General features: G+C 35.1%; 1 long non-coding RNA gene across 1 annotated transcript in view; it reads right to left on the bottom strand.

Annotated features, from left to right (window-relative positions):
* Positions 1-421: 421 nt before the first annotated feature.
* Positions 422-19670, bottom strand: part of LOC145717745 (uncharacterized) — a 142809-nt gene continuing 123560 nt past the window's right edge. The window contains exon 4 of the long non-coding RNA XR_014141129.1: positions 422-564. This is a non-coding gene — a long non-coding RNA (uncharacterized LOC145717745). The remainder of the gene's footprint in view (positions 565-19670) is intronic.

The raw sequence follows: 19670 nt of genomic DNA, 5'->3' as shown, positions 1-19670 counted from the left end.
GGGACTCGATCCCAGGACCCTGGGATCATGACCTGAGCCAAAGGCAGTCGCTTAACCAACTGAGCCACCCAGGCACCCCTGTGTTAAGTATTCTTACACACACACACACACACACACAGAGCACAAGGAAACCATGGGAGGTGTTTGATATGTCTATTACCTTGATCGTGGTGATGGTATCACAGGTGTTTGTATATTCCAAACTCATCAAATTACACACATTAAATATATACGTTCTTTGTATATCAATTATATCTCAATAAATCTGTTAAAAATTGATTCAACACAGATCATAATCTTAATTGTAAAAACCATAAAACTTCTAGAAGAAAACAAGAGAATATCTGTATGGTCTTGAGTCAAGCAGCGTTTTTAGATTTGACATTAAAAGTAAAATCCATTTAAAAAAATAATTAATTACAGGGCACCTGAGTGGCTCAGTTGGTTAAGCATCTACCTTCTGCTGGGGTCATGATCCTGGGGTCCTGGGATCGAGTCCCTCATCGGGCTCCCTGCTCAGCGGGGAATCTGCTTCTCCCTCTCCCTCTGCTGTTCTCTCTCTCTCTTTGTCAAATAAATAAAGAAAATCTTTAAAAAATCATTAATTGGGCTTCATTATAACTTAAAAACCACTTGTACTGCAAAGGACACTGTTAAGAGAAAGAAAGGACAAGGCACAGACTAGGAGAAAGTATCTGCAAATCACTTCTGGCAAAGGACTTATCTAGAATATGTAAAGAATTCTCAAAACTCAACATGAGAAAATAAACCAATAAAAGTGATCAAAGTAACTGAATAGACACTTAACCAAAGAAAATATACAGATATCAAATTAACATATGAAAAGAAACATATGATTAATCATTTTGAAAATGCCATTTGAAACCACAATGAGATACCACAGCACATCTATTACAAGGTTTAAAACTTAAAAACCTGGCAATACCAAATTCTGGTGAATATGCAGAGGAAGTGGAATGCTCATACACTGCTGGTGAAAATGCAAATTGGTATAGCCACTTTGGAAAATAATCTGGCAGTTTCTTCTAAAAATATGCCTATCAGGTGATCTGGAAATCCCTGTCCTAGACATTTGCCCAGAAGAAATAACAATTTATGCTCACTCAAAAGCCTGTATGTGATGATTTATAGCAGATTTATTTATAATCACAAAAAAATGGATACAACTTAGCTGTCCTTCAACAAGTAAATTGATTGTGGCACATCTAAAAAATGGAAAACTACTCAGCAATAAAAAGGAATAAACTGTTGATTTATGCAATAATATGGATGACATTCAGTAGCAACAAGCACACCTAACATTCAGATCTTGGTTTCTAAATACCATTCTCTAATAAAGGAACCAGAGCTACTTGGAAAAATGAGTGATTACTGGGCTGGGGAAGGGAAAATCTAAGATGAGCTTGGAGAATCTTGTAAGGCCCAAAACTAACTGATCAAAAAAGGAGAGATGAAGTCATACTGAAAGGGCAAAGGAGCCAATCTGAATGAGTACTTCACACTTTTATTCCAAAATAATATTTCATTGTATGAATATACAATGTTTTATTTATCCATACATCAATTAATAGACTTTTGTGTTATTTCTTCTTTTTAGCTATTATGCATGATTCTGCTAATATTGTTCTTGTACAAGATTTTGTGTAGACATATGTTTTTATTTCTCTTTGGCATATACCTAGAAGTAGAGCTGATAGGTAATATTTTAATTCTATGTTTAACAATTTGAGGAATGGCCAAACTGTTTTTCAAAGGAGTGCCACCATTTTACAATCCCACCAGCAGTGTATAAGGGTTGAAATTTCCTCATATTCTTGAAAACTCTTGTTAATGTCTGCATTTATTGTATCTATCCCAGTGGGTATGAAATGGCATCTCTTATATATTTGCTCTGCATTTCCATAATGACTAATTATGTTGAACATCTGTGCTTATTATGCATTTGTTTATAATTTTTCTGGAGAAATGTATATTCAGATCCTTTTCCCACTTTTCAATTGGGATATTTATTTTTATATTATTGAGTTGTAAAAGTTCTTCATGTGTTCTGGATAAAAGTCCTTTATCAGGATACATGCAACTCAATGTTTATAGCAGCATTATTAACAGTAGTCAAATTATGGAAACAGCCCAAATGTTCATTGACTGATGAATGGACAAAGAAGATGTGGTATACACACACACACACACACGTGTGTGTGTATATATGTACACACACATATATATACAATGGAATATTACTGTCATAAAAAAGAATGAAATCTTGCCTTTTGCAATGACATGGATAGAGCTAGAGAGTATTACATGCTAAGTGAAATAAGTCAGAGAGACAAATACCACATGATTTCACTCACATGTGGAATTTAAAAAACAAAACAAATGAACATACTGGGGGAAAAAGAGAGGCAAACCAAGAAACAAACTCCTAACCATAGAGAACAAACTGATGGTTACTGGAGGGGAGGTGGGTTGGGGGATGGGTTAAACAGATGATGGATATTAAGGAGGGTACTTGTTGTGATGGGCACCAGTCGTCATATGTAAGTGGTGAATCACTAAATTCTACACCTGAAACTAATATTGTGCTGTATGTTAACTGGCTGGAATTTAAATAAAAATTTGGGGGGAAAAAGAGTGAAATCTTGCCATTGGCAATGATATGGATGGAGCTAGAGAGTAGTATGCTAACTGACATAAGTCACTCAGAAGACAAATATGTGATTTCACTCATATGTGCAATTTAAGAAACAAAACAAATGAGCAAAGGGGGAAAATAAGAAAGAGAGGCAAACCAAGAAACAGACACTTAACTACAGAGAACAAACTAATGGTTACCAGAGGGGAGGTGGATGGGGCATGGGTTCAATAGATGAAAAGGATTAAAGAGGGCACTTGTGATAAGCACCAGGTATTGTATGGAAGTGTTGAATCACTCTTTTATACACCTGAAATTAATATTACATGTATGATAACTAAAATTTAAATTAAAACTTTTTAAAAGTCCCTTATCAGTTCATGATTTGCAAAATTTTCCTCTCATTCTGAGGGTTGTCTTTTCATTTTCTTGACTGTACCATTGACAGCACAAAAATTTTTAATTTTGATAAAGTCCAAATTACCTATTTTTTATTTTGTTACCTGTTTTTGGTCATCAATATAAGAAACCATTGCCTGACCCAAGATAGTAAAGATTACTCTTATATTTTCTTCTAAGATTTTTTCTTTTTTAAAATATTAATTCCAATATAGTTAACATACAGTGTTATATGTTTCATTCTTTTTCATGGCTGAATACTATTCATGTGTGTGTGTGTGTGTGTGTGTGTGTGTGTACCACTTCCTCTTTATCCGTTCATCTATTGATAAGCACTTAGGCTACTTCCATAATTTGGCTATTGTAAATAATGCTGCTATAAACATCGGGGTGCATGTATCCCTTTGAATTAGTGTTTTTGTATTTTTGGGCTAAGTACCCAGTAATGTGATGGTTGGATCATAGGGTAGTTCTATTTTTAACTTTCTGAGGAACATCCATACTGATTCCCAGAGTGGCTGCACCAGTTTGCATTCCCACCAACAGTGCAAGAATTTCTTTTCCTCCACATCCTCGCCAACACCTGTTTCTTGTGTTGTTGATCATAGCCATTCTGATACGTGTGAGGTGATAGCTCATTGTAGTTTTGATTTGCATTTCCGTAATGGTAAGGGATGTTGAGCATCTCTTCATGTGTCTGTTGACTATCTGTATGTCTTCTTTGAGAAAATCTCTGTTTATGGCTTCTGCTCATTTCTAAATTGGATTATTTGTTTTTTGGGTGTTGAGTTTTATAAATTCTTTATATATTTTGGATACTAACCCTTTATCAGATATGTCTTTTGCAAATATCTTCTCCTATTCTATAGGTTTTCTTTTCATTTTGTTGATTGTTTTCTTCACTGTGCAGAAGCTTTTTATTTTGATGAAGTCCCAATAGTTTATTTTTGCTTTTGTTTCCCTTGCCTCAGGAGACATACCTAGAAAAAAATTGCTACCACCTGTGTTCTCTCCAAGGATTTTTATGGTTTCAGGTTTCACTTTTAGGTTTGTAATCCATTTTGAATTTATTTTTTTGTATAGTGTAATAAAGTGGTCCAGTTTCAATTTTTGCATATTTCTGTCCACTTTTCCCAACACAATTTGTTGAAGATACTGTCTTTTTCCCATTGGATATATTTCCTGCTTTGTCAAAGATTACTTGACCATATAATTGTAGGTTCATTTCTGGATTTTCTGTTCTCTTCCATTGATGTATTTGTTTATTCTTGTGCCAGTACCATACTGTTTTTGTTAATACAGCTTTATAATATAACTTTAAGTCTAGATTTATGATGCCTCCAGCTTTGCTTTTCTTTTTCAAGATTACTTTGGCTATTCAGGGTCTTTTGTGGTTCCATACAAATTCTAGGATGGTTTGTTCTAGTTCTGAGAAAATGTTAGTACTTTGATAGGGATTGTATTAAATGTGTCAATTGCTTTGGGTAATATAGACATTTTAATAATATTTGTTTTTCCAGTCTATGAGTTTGGAAAGTATTTCTTTGTGATGTCTTCAATTTCCTTCATCGGTGTTTCATAGTTTTCAGAGTACAGGTCTTTCACTTGGTTATGTTTATTCCTAGGTATCTTATTATTTTTGGTGCAATTGTAAATGGGATTGATTCCTTAATTTCTCTTTCTGCTGCTTCATGACTGGTGTATAGAAATGCAACAGATTTCTGTACATTGATTTTTGTATCCTGTGACTTTACTGAATTTGTTAATCAGTTCTAGCAGTTTTTTGGTGGAGTCTTTTGGGTTTTCTAGATAGAGTCATCTGCAAATTGTGGAAGTTTGACTTCTTCCTTGCTGATTTGGATTCCTTTTATTTCTTTTTGTTCATCTGACTGCTGTGGCTAGGCCTTCCAGTACTATGTTGAATAAAAGTGGTTACTGTGGGTTTTCCATATATGGCCTTTATTATATTGAGGTATGTGTCCTCTATCCCTACTTTGTTGAGGGTTTCATCATGAATGGATGTTGTACTTTGTCTAATGCTTTTTTCTGCATCTATTGAAATGACCACATAGTTCTTACCCTTTCTCTTATTGATGTGATGTATTATGTTAATCGATTTGTGAATATTGAACCACCCTTGCAACCCAGGAAGAAATTCCCCTTGTGTGTGGTGAATGATTTTTTTAATGTATTTGTTGGATTCAGTTTGCTAGTATTTTGTTGAGCATTTTTATACCTATGTTCATCAAGGATATTGGCCCATAGTTCTCTTTTTTACTGGCATCTTTATCTGGTTTTGATATCAGGGTAATAATGCTGGCCTCATAGAATGAGTTTGGGAGTTTTCCTTCCTTTTCTATTTTTTGGCATAGTTTGAGAATAGGTATTAACACTTCTTTAAATGTTTGGTGGAATTCACCTGCGAAGCCATCTGGTCCTAGACTTTTGTTTCTTGGGAGTTTTTTGGGGTTTTTTTTTTTGTTGTTGTTACTAATTTAATTTCTTTGCTGGTTATCAGTTGGCTTAAATTTTGTATTTCTTCCTGGTTCAGGTTTGGTAGTTTATATGTTTATAGCAATTTATCCATTTATTTTAGGTTGTCCAATTTGTTGACACAGTTTTTTAAAATAATATTCTCTTATAATTGTATTTCTGTGGTGTTGGTTGTTATTTCTCATCTCTCATTTGTGATTTTATTTATTTGAGTCCTTTCTCTTTTTTTCTCGATAAATCTGGCTAGAGGTTTATCAACCATCTACTGGTTTCATTGATCTGTTCTATTTTTTTTTTAATGTCTATATTATTTATTTCTGCTCTTTTCATTATTTCCTTCCTTCTGCTGGCTTTAGGTTTAGTTGTTATTTTTCTAGTTCCTTTAGGTGTAACATTAGGTTGTTTATTTGTGATTTTTCTTGCTTCTTGAGGTAGGCATGGATTGCCATAAACTTCCCTCTCAGAACCACTTTTGCTGTATCCCAAAGGTTTTGACCATTGTTTCTTTTCATTTGTTTCCATGTACTTTTCTATTTTTCTTTTATTTCCTAGTTGACCCATTCACTATTTAGTAGCATGTTATTTAACCTTCCTGTATTTTTTCTTCCCAGATTTTTTCTTGTGGTTGACTTCTAGTTTCATAGCACTGTGATGACAAAAGGTGTATGATATGATTTTCATCTTGAATTTGTTGAGGCTTGTTTTGTGGGCTAATATGTGATCTATTCTGGAGAATGTTTTGTGTATACTTGAAAAGAATGTGTATTCTGGTGTTTTAGGTTGGAATGTTCTGAACATATCTGTTAAATCCATCTGTTCAAGAGTGTCATTCAAAGCCACTGTTTATTTGTTTATTTTCTGTTTCAATGATCTGTCCACTGATGTAAGTGGGGCTTTAAAGTCACCTACTATTATTGTATTATTGTCAATTAGTTCTGTTATGTTTGTTATTAATTGCTTTATGTATTTGGGTGCTCCTCTGTTGGGTGCATAATATTTACAATTGTTATATCTTCTTATTGGATTGTCCCCTTTATTATTATGCCATGTCTTTCTTTGTGTCTTGTTATGGTTTTACAGTCTATTTTGTCCAATATAAGTATTGATACCCCAGCTTTCTTTTGATATCCATTTGCATGATAGATCTTCTCCATCTCCTCACTTTTAATCTACAGGTGTCTTTAGGTCTGAAATAAGTCTCTTGTAGGCAACATATAGATGGGTCTTGGTTTTTATCCATTCTGTCACCCTATTTCTTTTGATTGGAGCATTTTGTCCACTTACATTCAAATTAATTATTAATAGATATGTATTTATTGACATTTTATTATTTGTTTTGCAATTTTTTTCTGTATATTTTCTCTGATCCTTCTTGTCTTTCTCTTTCATGGCTTGCTGGTTTTCTTTTGTATTTTATTTGGATTTATTTCTCTTTATTTTTTGCATATTTATTAGTGGTTTTTGATATATGACTACCATTAGGCTTGTATACAACATCTTCTGCATATAAGAGTCTATATTAAGCTGATAGTTATTTAAGTTTGAACCCATTCTTACTCCTCTCCTCCCCACATTTTAGGTATATGTTGTCGTATTTTACATCCTTATATTTTGTGAGTTCCTTGATTGATTTTTACAGAGATATTCATTTTTACTGCTTTTGTGTTTCCTACCTTCATACTATCACTTTTGGTCTGTCCTTTCCACTCCAAGAGTCCCCTTTAATATTTCTTGCAGAGCTGGTTTAGTGTCCAAAAACTCCTTTAGTTTTTATTTGTCTGAAAAACTCTTTATCTCTCCTTCTGTACTGAATGATAACCTTTCTGGATAGAGAATTCTTTTCTGTAGATTTTTCCCATTCTGCACTTTGAAAGTATCATGACATTCCCTCTGGCTTGCAAAGTTTCTGCTGAAAAATCCCCTGCTAGCCTTATGGGTTTTACCTTGTAAGTTACTGTCTTCTTTTGTCTTTCTGCTTTTAATTTTTTTTCTTTATCACCATATTTTGCCAATTTAATTACAATACGTCTTGGTGTGTGTCTGCTTTTGTTGATTTTGATGGGGTTCTCTGTGTCTCCTGGGTCTGGATATCTGTTTCCTTCTCCAGATTAGGGAAATTGTCAGCTATTATTTCTTTAGATAAATGTTCTGCCCCTTTTTCTCTCTCTTCTTCTGGGACTCTTATATTATGAATGTTATTACATTTGGTGGAGTAACTGAGTTCCCTAAGTCTATTCTCATTTTGTGTAATTCTTCTTTCTTTTGTTCAGCTTGATTACTTTCCATTACTATGCTTCTAGGTCATTAATTCATTCCTCTGCTTCTTCCAGCCTGCTGTTCATTCCATCAAGAGTGTTTCTCATTTCACTTATTGAGCCTTTTATCTCTGATATGTTACTCCTTATCTCTTTGTGAAGAGTCTCACTCATGCCTTCCACTCTTTTCTCAAGTCCAGTGAGCATCCTTATGATCATTACTTAATATTCTCTATCAGGCATGTTATTTATATCTGTTTTGCTTAGATCTCTGGCCATGGGCTTGTCCTGTTCTTTCATTTGGGATAAATTTCTTTGTCTTCTCGTTTTGTCTAAGTCTCTGTGCCTGTTTCTCTGTTTTAAGAAAGGCAGCTACATCTCCTGTTCTTGAGGGTAAGGACCTTAGGAAGCAGAGGTCCTGTATTGCCCTGCCATGTAGTGTCCTCTGTTCCCCCAGGGCCTGACACTTCCAGGAGTGTCTCCAATGTGTGCTGCACGTGCTGTTTTTTCCTGGCTGCTTTATCTTTCAGGCCAGTTGTCTGCAGAGGCTCTCTTTGCCTGTTGTGGGCAGTGTTTGGTCCCTGGCCTGAATGTGGTGCATTTTAACTAGGTGTGTTCTGGTCTGTTTGTGAAACAGACCAGACTGTTGAGACCTGTCACCACCCTGACAGAACTGAGGCTTCACAAAACTCCCAGGTTGGGAGATGTCACGTGAACAGGGGTTTGGGCCAGTCTTCTGGGGGAGGGGGCTTGCCTCCCTCAAACTGGTGTGAGTGTGACTGTGAAGGGTTGTTCCACTGAAGCATGGGAGGTTGGGACTTGGTGTAAGCAAGTTGAGTAATGTCTGCTCTGTGCTCTTTCCTGCAATTGACTCTTTGCTTATGCTGAAGGGTGGAGGAAGGAAATGGTGCCAGCCAGGTTTTTTTCCCCCCAGAGGCATATCTCTGGGATGTGTTCAGAGATGAGCAAATAACCTTCCCACTGTGTGCCCCAGGTGCTCTTCAGATCTCTGTTTCCATGCTATATTTCCATGGGTTGTTTGCCTGCCCTCTCTCTAAGAGTAGCCCCAGTGCCTTCCAGGCTCTATCCCAGCCATGCTTACTGACCTTTAAAACTCTATGCTTTAAGCCCTGCTGGTTGCAAGAACTCACACAGTTTGGCCCGTCTCACTTTCCAAGCCAATTGCTATGGGTATTTATTTTCTCTGTATGCTCCCCTGCATGCTAGTCAGTCTCTCTCACCCTTCTCTGTGACTGCAGCTCCCTCCCCACTGCAGTGGCCATGATCTGTTTCTCTCCCAAACCTCACCTCTGCACTTTCTACTTTCTTCACTGTGGTCTCTTCTCTACCTATAGTTGTGGAGTTTGTTCTGCCAGTCTTCAGGTCAATTTTTGGTATATTTAGGAGGATTTGATAGTTGTATTTGTAGGACAAGCTGAGCCTACGGTCCTCCTGTTCCACTACCATCTTCACAAGCCAGATTGTCATCTTCTAAGATTTTTATAGTCTGATCTGTTACATCTATGTCTATATTCATTTTGAATTGATTTTCTTGTATGGTATGAGGTAGGGGCACAAATTTATTATATGGATGTGGATATCTTGTTGTCTCAGTACCATTTTTTGTAAACACTATCTTCTCCCATGAAATTGTCCTGACCTTCTGTAGAAAATCAATTGACCATAAATTAAAGAGTTTATTTCTAAGCACTCAATTCTATTCCATTGACCTATTTATCTGTTCCTATGCCAATACTACACTGTTTTGATTACTATAGTTTTGCAGTATATTTCGAATTCACAAAGTTTAAATACTTGTATTTTGTTCTTCCTTCTCAAGACTATTGTGGCTATTCTGTGCCTCTTGCGTTTTCATATGAATTTTAGGAATTACTCATCAATTTCTAAAAAAAAAATCCAGTTAGGATTTTGATGGGGATTACATTGAATCTACAAATCAATTCGGGGAGTATTGCCATGTTTACAATGTTTAGTTCTCTGATCCATGAAAATGGAATGTGTTTCCCTTTATTTATTTCTTCTTTAATTTCTTTCAACAATGTTTTATACTTTTCAGTGTATAAGTCTTGTACGTGTTTCATTAAGTTTATTCCTAAGTATTTTATTCTTTTTGATGCTATTGTAAATAAAATTGTTCTTAATTTCATCTTCAAATTGATCATTGCTAGTGTATAGAAATAAAAGTTGTTTTGGTATATTAATTTTGTTTATTAGTTCTAAATATGTGTGTATATGTGCATGTGTGTGTATATTCCTTAGGAATGTTTATATACAAGTTTAGGTCAGCTGTAAATAGATTGTTTTACTTCTTCCTTTCAAATATGGATGACTTTTTTTCCTTGCCTAATTGCCCAAACAGAACCTGTAGTGCAATTTTTTAAAATTTTATTTTATTATGTTATGTTAGTCACCATACAATACATCATTAGTTTTTGATGTTATGATCCACGATTCATTGTTTTTGTATAACACCCAGTACTGAATGCAGTACGTGCCCTCCTTAATACCCATCACCAGGTTAACCCATCCCCCCACCCTGCTCCCCTCTAAAACCCTCAGTTTGTTTCTCAGAGTCCATAGTATGTCATGGTTCATCTCCCCCTCCGATTTCCCCCCCCTTCATTTTCCCCTTCCTTCTCCTAATGTCCTCCATGCTATTCCTTATGTTCCACAAGTAAGTGAAACCATATGATAATTGACTTTCTCTGCTTGACTTATTTCACTTAGCATAATCTCCTCCAGTCCCATCCATGTTGAGTAAAAGTTGGATATTCATCCTTTCTTATGGCTGAGTAATATTCCATTGTATATATGTAGTGTAATGTTGATTGAATAGAAGTGGTGGGAACAGACATTTTTATCTTATTCCTTGACTTAGAGTAAAAGCTTTCAGTCTTCCACCATTAAGTATGATGTTGAAAGTTGAGTTTCATAAGCTTAAGCTTACCATTAAATGATTAGTCAAGGTCACTTTTTATCCATGCAGTAGCTAAATATATTTGTAGATCAACCACCTGTGCATCTTCCTTAGTTATTGTCTTAGAAGCCCTAAATGTTTTTTGGTGGATAGAGATACAGGACCAGAACTTTTATGCTTAATATTTGGAATTTGGTTCTTTCAGTGAACCAGTGTCATATTGTAAAATTATGCACAATGGCCTCTGTGGAATATATTATTAATATTTGGTAACCCTACTGTGATATATATAATGAATAAACATAGGAATATATCTTTCTTTAGATTTTCTGCTGTTTTTTCAAACTTTCAGCCAAGCCTTTTCTTTTTCTTCTCTCTCATTTTAAATATTTTATTAATATTTTTTAAACTTTACATTATAATCAAATTCTTTCCTTTTTACATTTGAAAAACATTGAGCTTATTTTGATTGTCAGAAATCTTAATTACCTTCTTTTAATCTAATTGAGTGAGGCTTTTAAATTTTCTATTTCTGCCTTTGTTTCTGGCTATCTTAAAATAGATTACTAGGAAGTTTTCTGCCTTGATTCTCTTCCAATAAGAACTATGATTTTTGTCCTTAGTAGTTTACTTTCTCCTGATTATAAATGAGTGCTTTAGATTTTCAGCGATTTCTTTCATGATGTCTTCATTTTGGCCCACTCTTGTTACATTCTCTTTCTAGGCTGTTTCATAACAGCTTTCTCTAAATTATTTTTTTAAAGATTTTTTCATTGGGGGGGCAGAGGGAGAGAATCTTCAAGCAGACCTCCCACTGAGTGCAGAGCCGGATGCAGGGCTCAATCCCACAACCCATTAGATCATGACCTGAGCCAGAACCAAGAGTCAGATGTCCAACTAACTGAGCCACCCAGGTGTCCCCAGCCTTCTCTAATTTAGTTGTATAGGTATAATGTTTTCTTGAATATTGTTGATAATATTATTTAAAACATTTTCTAGAGGGTATTATGCTAAGCTAAAGAAGTCAATCAGATAAAGACATGTATCATATGATCTCACTGATATGAGGAATTCTTAATCTCAGGAAACAAACAGGGTTGTTGGAGTGGTGGGGGTGGGAGGGATGCGGTGGCTGGGTGATAGACACTGGGGAGGGTATGTGCTATGGTGAGCGCTGTGAATTGTGTAAGACTGTTGAATCACAGACCTGTACCTCTGAAACAAATAATACATTATATGTTAAAAAAAAAAAAGAAGAGAGTAAGAAGGGAAAAATGAAAGGGGGGAAATCGGAGGGGGAGATGAACCATGAGAGATTATGGACTCTGAGAAACAAACTGAGAGTTCTAGAGGGGAGGAGCGTGGGGGGATGGGTTAGCCTGGTGATGGGTATTAAAGAGGGCACGTTCTGCATGGAGCACTGGGTGTTATATGCAAACAATGAATCATGGAAGACTACATCAAAAACTAATGATGTAATGTGTGGTGATTAACATAACATAATAAAATAAAAAAAAGAGTAGATGAAAATTGAAAAAGAAAAAAGATCTACTTTCTTAACAAATTTCAAGTATACATACAGTATTATTAACTATTGTCACTATGCTGTGCATTACATCTTGAGATTTATTCATGCTGCATAACTAAAACTTTGTATCCTTTGACCAACATCTCTCCCACCACCAGCCCCTGGCAACCTCCATTCTATCTCTGCTTCTAAGAGTTTGACTTTTTTAGATTCCACATGTAAGTTAAATCATGCAATTTTTGTCTGTGTTCTTATATAGATATTGTACATATCTTGTAAGGTTTATACCTAAGCATTTCATTTTTTGTGCTAATGTCAATGGCATTGTGTTTTAAATTTTATATTATAATTGTTCATTTCTGGTATATTTGAAAGCAATTGACTTTTGTGTATTAACCTTGTGTCCTGCAACCTTGCTATAGTCTCTTATTAGTTCCAGGAGTTTTGTTTATTTGTTTTGTTGTTTTTTTGGTCAATTTTTCTACATTGACAGGCATATCATCTATAAAGACAGTTTTATTTCTTCTTCCAAATCTGTATATCTTTGACTTCTTTTTCTTGTCTTATTGCATTAGCTAAGACTTGGAGAACAATGTTGAATAGGGGTGGAGGAGTGGTGAGTGGGAGTATTCTTATCTTGTCCTCTATCTCAGTAGTAAAGCATCTAGTTCCTCACCATTGTATGGTGACTAACATAACATAGTAAAATTAAAAAAAAAAATCCCAGCAAGTTATTTTGTGGATACTGACAAATTAATTCTAAGGTTTGCACAAAATTTATACCTTCTACAAAAATTAACCCTAAATGGATCATAATTCTAAATTTAAAATACAAAACTATGTAATTTCTGGATGATAACACGGGAGAAAATCTTGGTGACCTTGCAGTTAGTGATAACTTTTTAGACACAATACCAAAAGTGCAATCTGTGAAAAGAAAAGTCAGACTTCATTAAAATTAAAGACTTCTGCTCTGTGAAAGACACTGTTAAAAATAAAAAGATAAGACACAGACTACAAGAAAATATTTGTAAAATACATCATATGTTATAAAGGACTTGTAGTCAAAATACACAAAGAACTCTTAAAACTCAACAATAAAGAAACCAAACAACCCAGTTACAAAATAGGCATAGGACCTGAACAGACATCTTACCAAAGAAGATCTATAGATGGCAAATAAGCATACGAAAAGATGTTCAACATCATATATCATTAGGGAATTGAAAATTAAAATGACAATGAGATATCGTTACATGCCTATTAGAATGGCTAAAATCCAAAGCACTAACAACACCAAAAATATCAAGAACTCTTATTCATTGCTGGTGGAAATGCAAAATGGTATCACCGCTTTGGACACCAAATAAAACTAAACATACTCTTTCCATATAATCAAGTAATTGTGTCCTTGGTTTTTACCCAACAGAGTTAAAAACTTATATCCACACAAAAACCTGCACACAAATGTTTATAGCACCTTTATGCATAATTGCCAAAAATTAGAAGCAACTAAAATGTCCTTCAATAAGTGAATGTTTAATAAACTGTGGTATATCCAGACAATGGAGTGATTAAAAAGAAATGAGTATAAATCCATGAAAAAACATGGAGGAAACTTAGATGCATATTATTAAGTAAGAGAAGTCAGTCTGAAAAAGCTACATACTGTATGATTCCATACTATATGGGGACTATAGTACAGTATATGACATTCTGGGAAAAAGACAAAACTATGGAAATAGTGAAAATATCAGTGGTTGCCAGGGGTTCAGAAAGATGGAAGAGGGATGAATTGGGGGTTCACAGGGTTCTTTGGGGGGCAGTGAAACTATTCTGTATGATACTGTAATGGTGGGAACATGACATTATGCATTTGTCAAAACCCAGAAGTGTACAGCACAAAGAAGGAACCCTAATGTAAACTGTGGACTTTAGTTAAAAATAATATATCAGAATTTGTTCATCAATTACAACAAATGTACCACACTAATGCAAAATGTTAATAATAAGAGAGACTCTCTGTTTCTGTCTCTCTATCTCTCTTTCTCTGTATGTGTGAAGGGGAAAATGAGAATTCTCTGTACTTTCTGTACATTTTTTTCTATAAATCTACAACTGCTCTAAAAACTAGGGTCTAATAAATATTTAAAAATTTATCCAATCTTGGATTAAAGTTTGGAAAATCCTTTTGTCAGCCCAGCTGTAATAGATAAAAATAGGATATCAATAGGTACAAAAGCAAATAAAGCATATATAAAAATTTAAAAAAATTAAACTAAATTAAATTCATGAAATACTATGAAAACTCTATCCAAATATAAAGTCAAAATGTAAAAGTCAACTCAAAAGGTTATAAAAAGGACACAATAAAGCAAAAAGAAGAAAATGACAAATATAAAAAACAAAGTAGGTAAATTATAAAACTGAAAAATTGTAAATAATTCCAAGAAGGTGATCTTAGAAAAAAAGGCAATGAAGTAGAAAAATCTCAGGCAAATATAGTCAATGTAAAACAATTATTGATTATTATCAGTAGTTCCAATTAATTGGAAAGAAGGATAATATAGTAGATACAGAGGGAAAATTATAATATATAAAAATACATACTTTTGAAAATCTCAAAGGGACAATCTTTTGTAAGAATATAAGTTACCTAAATTAAGTAAAGACATATAAAAATGAATAGACCAATAACCAACAAAGAAAAAGGGGACCTGAGCCCTACAAACTTTTGGATAAATTTTAGAAAATGTCAAAGAAACAGTTAATTCAAATCCTATAGAAATTATCCCAGAACACAGGAAAATATTGAAAGATACTTCATTCATTTTATGAAGCTAGCAAAATCCTAACACAGAACACCAAGAAATGTATCACCAATAAGGTTATTATAGATCTATTTTACCTATGGATTTATGTGTTAAAATTATAAATAAATAAAATACTGGCAAGTTGAATTGAATGGTATATTGAAAATAATATGTGAAAATATAGTTATGTTAGAAATCTCCTGTCTCAGTCTTTTTTTTTTTTCTTAAAGATTTTATTTATTTATTTAACAGAGAGAGAGATAGTGAGAGCAGGAACACAAGCAAAGGAGTGGGAGAGGGAGAAGCAGGCTTCCCGCGGAGCAGGGAGCCCAATGCAGGGCTCGATCCCAGGACCCTGGTCATGACCTGAGCCGAAGGCAGATGCCTAACAACTGAGCCACCCAGGCGCCCCTCCTATCTCAGTCTTTTAGTGAGTATGCACTTCTGGGCTGTGACCTTCACAAGTGCTTCAAGCTAGAATGGGGTATTTATCTTCCCCTACCAGGAAGAATAGAAAATTCTGGAGTTTGGTATTTTCCTTTCCTCAAATCATTTAGACTCTGGTAAAATCCACACTGGTTAGGCTCTGGTAAAGTTGCTTCTCTTTTTAAAAATTTTTATTTAAATTCCAGTTAACATAGAATGTAATATTAGTTTCAAGTGTACAATATAGTGATTCAACACTTTCATACAACACCTGGGGCTCATTACAACAAGTGCACTCCTAGTTCACCCATACCCGCCCCCCAATCTCCCCCTCTGGTAACCATCAGTTTGTTTTCTACAGTTAAGAGTCTGTTTCTTTGTTTGACCCCCTCTCTCTCTTTTCATTTTACTCATTTGTTTTGTTCCTTAAATTCCACATATGAGTGAAATCATATGGTATTTGCCTTTCTTTGACTGACTTATTTCACTTAGCATTATACTCTCTAGCTTCATCAACATAATTGCAAACAGCAAGATTTCATTTTTTTATGGTTGAGTAACATTCCATTGTGTACATATACTACATCTTCTTTATTCATTCATCAGCCCATGGACACTTGGGCTATTTCCATAATTTGGCTATTGTTGATAATGCTGCTAAAAACACTGGGGTGCATGTATCTCTTCGAATTGGCATTTTTGTATTCTTTGGGTAAATACCTAGTAGTGCAACTGCTGGATTGTAGGGTAGTTCTATTCTTAACTTTTTGAGGAACCTCCATAATTCTTTCCAGAGTGGCTGCACCAGTTTGCATTCCCACCCAAAATGCAAGAGGGTTCCCATTTCCCACATCCTCGCCAACACCTGTTGTTTCATATGATGTTGATTTCAGCCATTCTGACAGGTATGAGGTGATATCTCAGTGTACTTTTGATATAGTAGTTTCTCTTGAGGACAGAACTTTGTTAAGGAGAATAGAACACTCTGGGTCTATTTAAAAATCATTAGTTTTCCCCCTCCCTCTGATGGAAACACGAGGGGATTTTTCTCTGATTTTTTTTTTAAATATTTTATTTATTTATTTGACAGAGGGAGACACAGCGAGAGAAAGAACACAAGCAGGGGGAGTGGGAGAAGGAGAAGCAGGCTTCCCGCCGAGCAGGGAGCCCGATGTGGGGCTTGATCCCAGGACCCTGGGATCATGACCTGAGCCGAAGGCAGACGCTTAAAGACTGAGCCACCCAGGCGCCCCCGGATTTTTCTCTGATCTTTACCATGGTGGGATTCTCAGGGGTAAAACTCTTGAAAGTGTGGAGTCTCCCCTAAGGCTGGACCTCTAGAACTTTTTCATCTCTCAAACTAATCCATGTTTAGTCTCCAACAACCAGCCAATTACCTTGTGTTTCTATCCCATACTGGCTTCAGTGCAGTTTCTGCTCCCACTAAGCTATGATTCTCTATACCCACCTGTCTTCTCTGCTTTTCCAGTTTTTGTGGAGGTGGCCTGCCCTGTGACTTCAATTCTCTGATGGATCTAAGAAGAGTTGTTGATTTTCAGTTTTCAGCATTTGTTTCTGGTTGTGAGAACAGGAATGGTGACTTCCAACCTCTTTACATGTCAGTCCAGAAACCAGGAGTTTTTTATTTAATTTTTATTATTTATTAAATGTAATTATGTTTTAAGAATTGTATCTGCCCAACATATTTAAAGTGAAGTTTAAAATTTTCCAGGTGTTTCCATTTTGTTTTTTATTTTTATTTTAATTAAATTGTGCTCAGAGAATTTGTCCTTTAAGTCCTATTTTTAAAATTTTTGTGTTTGCTTCATAGCACATTATACAATAAATTTTATAACTTTTCTGTAGATCTTTAAAAATAACTTCTAACAATATGCTAAATTTGTTCAACGTTGTTAATTAATTATATTATTCTATGTTCTTATTTATTCATTCAACAAATACTTGTTGGAAATCAATATGATTCAGGCAATGTGTTAGTTACCTGTGAAACAATGATGAACAAAACAGAAAAAATCTTTGGTTTTGTGAGATTCACAATCTGGAAGTAAGGTGCAGACAATTAAACAGACAACTATAATACAATCTGAAAAGTGCCATAATAAGAATCATATAGAGTTTTATGTAAGAACATAGGAAGGACAGATACAGACTAGGGAGTCAGAGACTTTATTGGGAGAAATTATGACCAAAATGAGACCTAAAGGATGAATAGAAGCTAACCAGGAAAAGGGGAATTAAAAAGTGTTTCAAATATGTTTGAAGAACAGGAGGTGATAGTTAGCAATACATTTTTTTAGGAACTTAAAGAATTTCACTGTGATTTGGGACTAGAGGGCAGGGTGGCAAAATGAGACTGGAGAAGGCCCAAATTATGTGAAGACTTTTGCTCATATTAGGGAGTTTGGAATTTGTCCAAAGATAAGTAAAGAGCCATTGAAAAAATTTAAGCTGGTGAATGACGTGATTTTAACTGTGTATTAAAAAGATTCTCTATTGAAGTCTTAGCTACAGCAATCAGACAACAACAACAAAATAAAAAGCATCCAGATTGGCAAGGAAGAAGTCAAACTTCCACTATTTGCAGATGACATGATACTCTATATAGAAAACCAGAAAGACTCTACCAAAAGCTGCTAGAACTGATACACAAATTCAGTAAAGTCACAGGATACAAAAATCAATGTACAGAAATATGTTGCATTTCTATATACCAATCATGAAGCAGCAGAAAGAGAAATCAAGGAATTAATCTTTTACAATTACACCAAAAATAATAAGATACCTAGGAATGAAAGAAATTGAAGATGACACAAAGAAATGGAAAGGCATTCTATGCTCAAGGATCAAAAGAACAAATATTGTTAAAATGTCTGTATTACCCAAAGCAATCTACACATTTAATGCAATCTCTATCAAAATACCAACAGCATTTTCCACAGAGCTAGAACAAACCATCCTAAAATTTATATGGAACCACAGAAGACCCCGAATATACAAAGCAACCTTGAAAAAGAAAATTGAAACTGGAGGCATCATGATTTTGGACTTCAAGTTACATTGCAAAGCTGTAGTGATCAAGACAGTATGGTTCTGGCACAAACATAGGCACATAGATCAATGGAAAAAAATAGAAAACCCAGAAATAAACACATAACTGTATGGTCAATTAATCTTCAATAAAGCAGGAAAAACTATCCGATGGAAAAAAGAGTCTCTTCAACAAATGGTGTTGGGAAAACTGGACAACAACGTGCAAAAGAATGAAACTGGACCACTTTGTTACACCATACAGAAAAACAAATTCAAAATGGATTAAAGACCTAAATGTGAGACAGAAAACCATTAAAATCCTAGAGGAGAATACAAGCAGTAATCTCTTTGACATTGGCCATGGCCACTTCTTTCTAGATATGTCTCCTGAGGCAAGGGAAGCAAAAGCTAAAATAAACTATTAGGAGTACATCACAATAAAAAGCTCTGCACAGTTGCAAATGATATAGCCAATAAAAGGTTAGTATAGAAAATATATAAAGAACTTGTAAGACCCAACACACAAAAACCAAATAATCCAGTTAAAAAATGGGCAGAAGACATGAATAGACATTTTTCGAAAGAAGTCATACAGATGGCCAACAGACACATGAAAAGATGCTTAATATCATTCATCAGCAGGGAACTATAAATCAAAACTACAATGAGATATCATCCCACACCTGTCAGAATGGCTAAAATCAACAACACAGGAAACAACCAGTGTTGGTGAGGATGTGGAGAAAGGGGAACCCTCTCACACTATTGCTGGAAATGCAAACTGGTGCAGCCACTCTGGAAAACAGTATGGAGGTTCAAGAGTTAAGAATAGAACTACCTTATGAGGGCGCCTGGGTGGCTCAGTTGGTTAAGCGACTGCCTTCGGCTCAGATCATGATCCTGGAGTCCCTGGATCGAGTCCCGCATCGGCCTCCCTGCTTGGCAGGGAGTCTGCTTCTCCCTCTGGCCCTCCCCCCTCTCATGTGCTCTCTCTCATTCTCTCTCTCTCAAATAAATAAATAAAATCTTAAAAAAAAAAAAAAAAAGAACTACCTTATGATCCAGCAACTGTACTACTAGGTATTTACCCAAAGGATGCAAAAATACTAAT

Source organism: Leptonychotes weddellii, chromosome X, assembly GCF_054177405.1.
Source record: "Leptonychotes weddellii isolate Sample4059 chromosome X, ASM5417740v2, whole genome shotgun sequence".
Taxonomy (NCBI): domain Eukaryota; kingdom Metazoa; phylum Chordata; class Mammalia; order Carnivora; family Phocidae; genus Leptonychotes; species Leptonychotes weddellii.
This window is presented reverse-complemented; position numbering and strand designations above follow the sequence as displayed.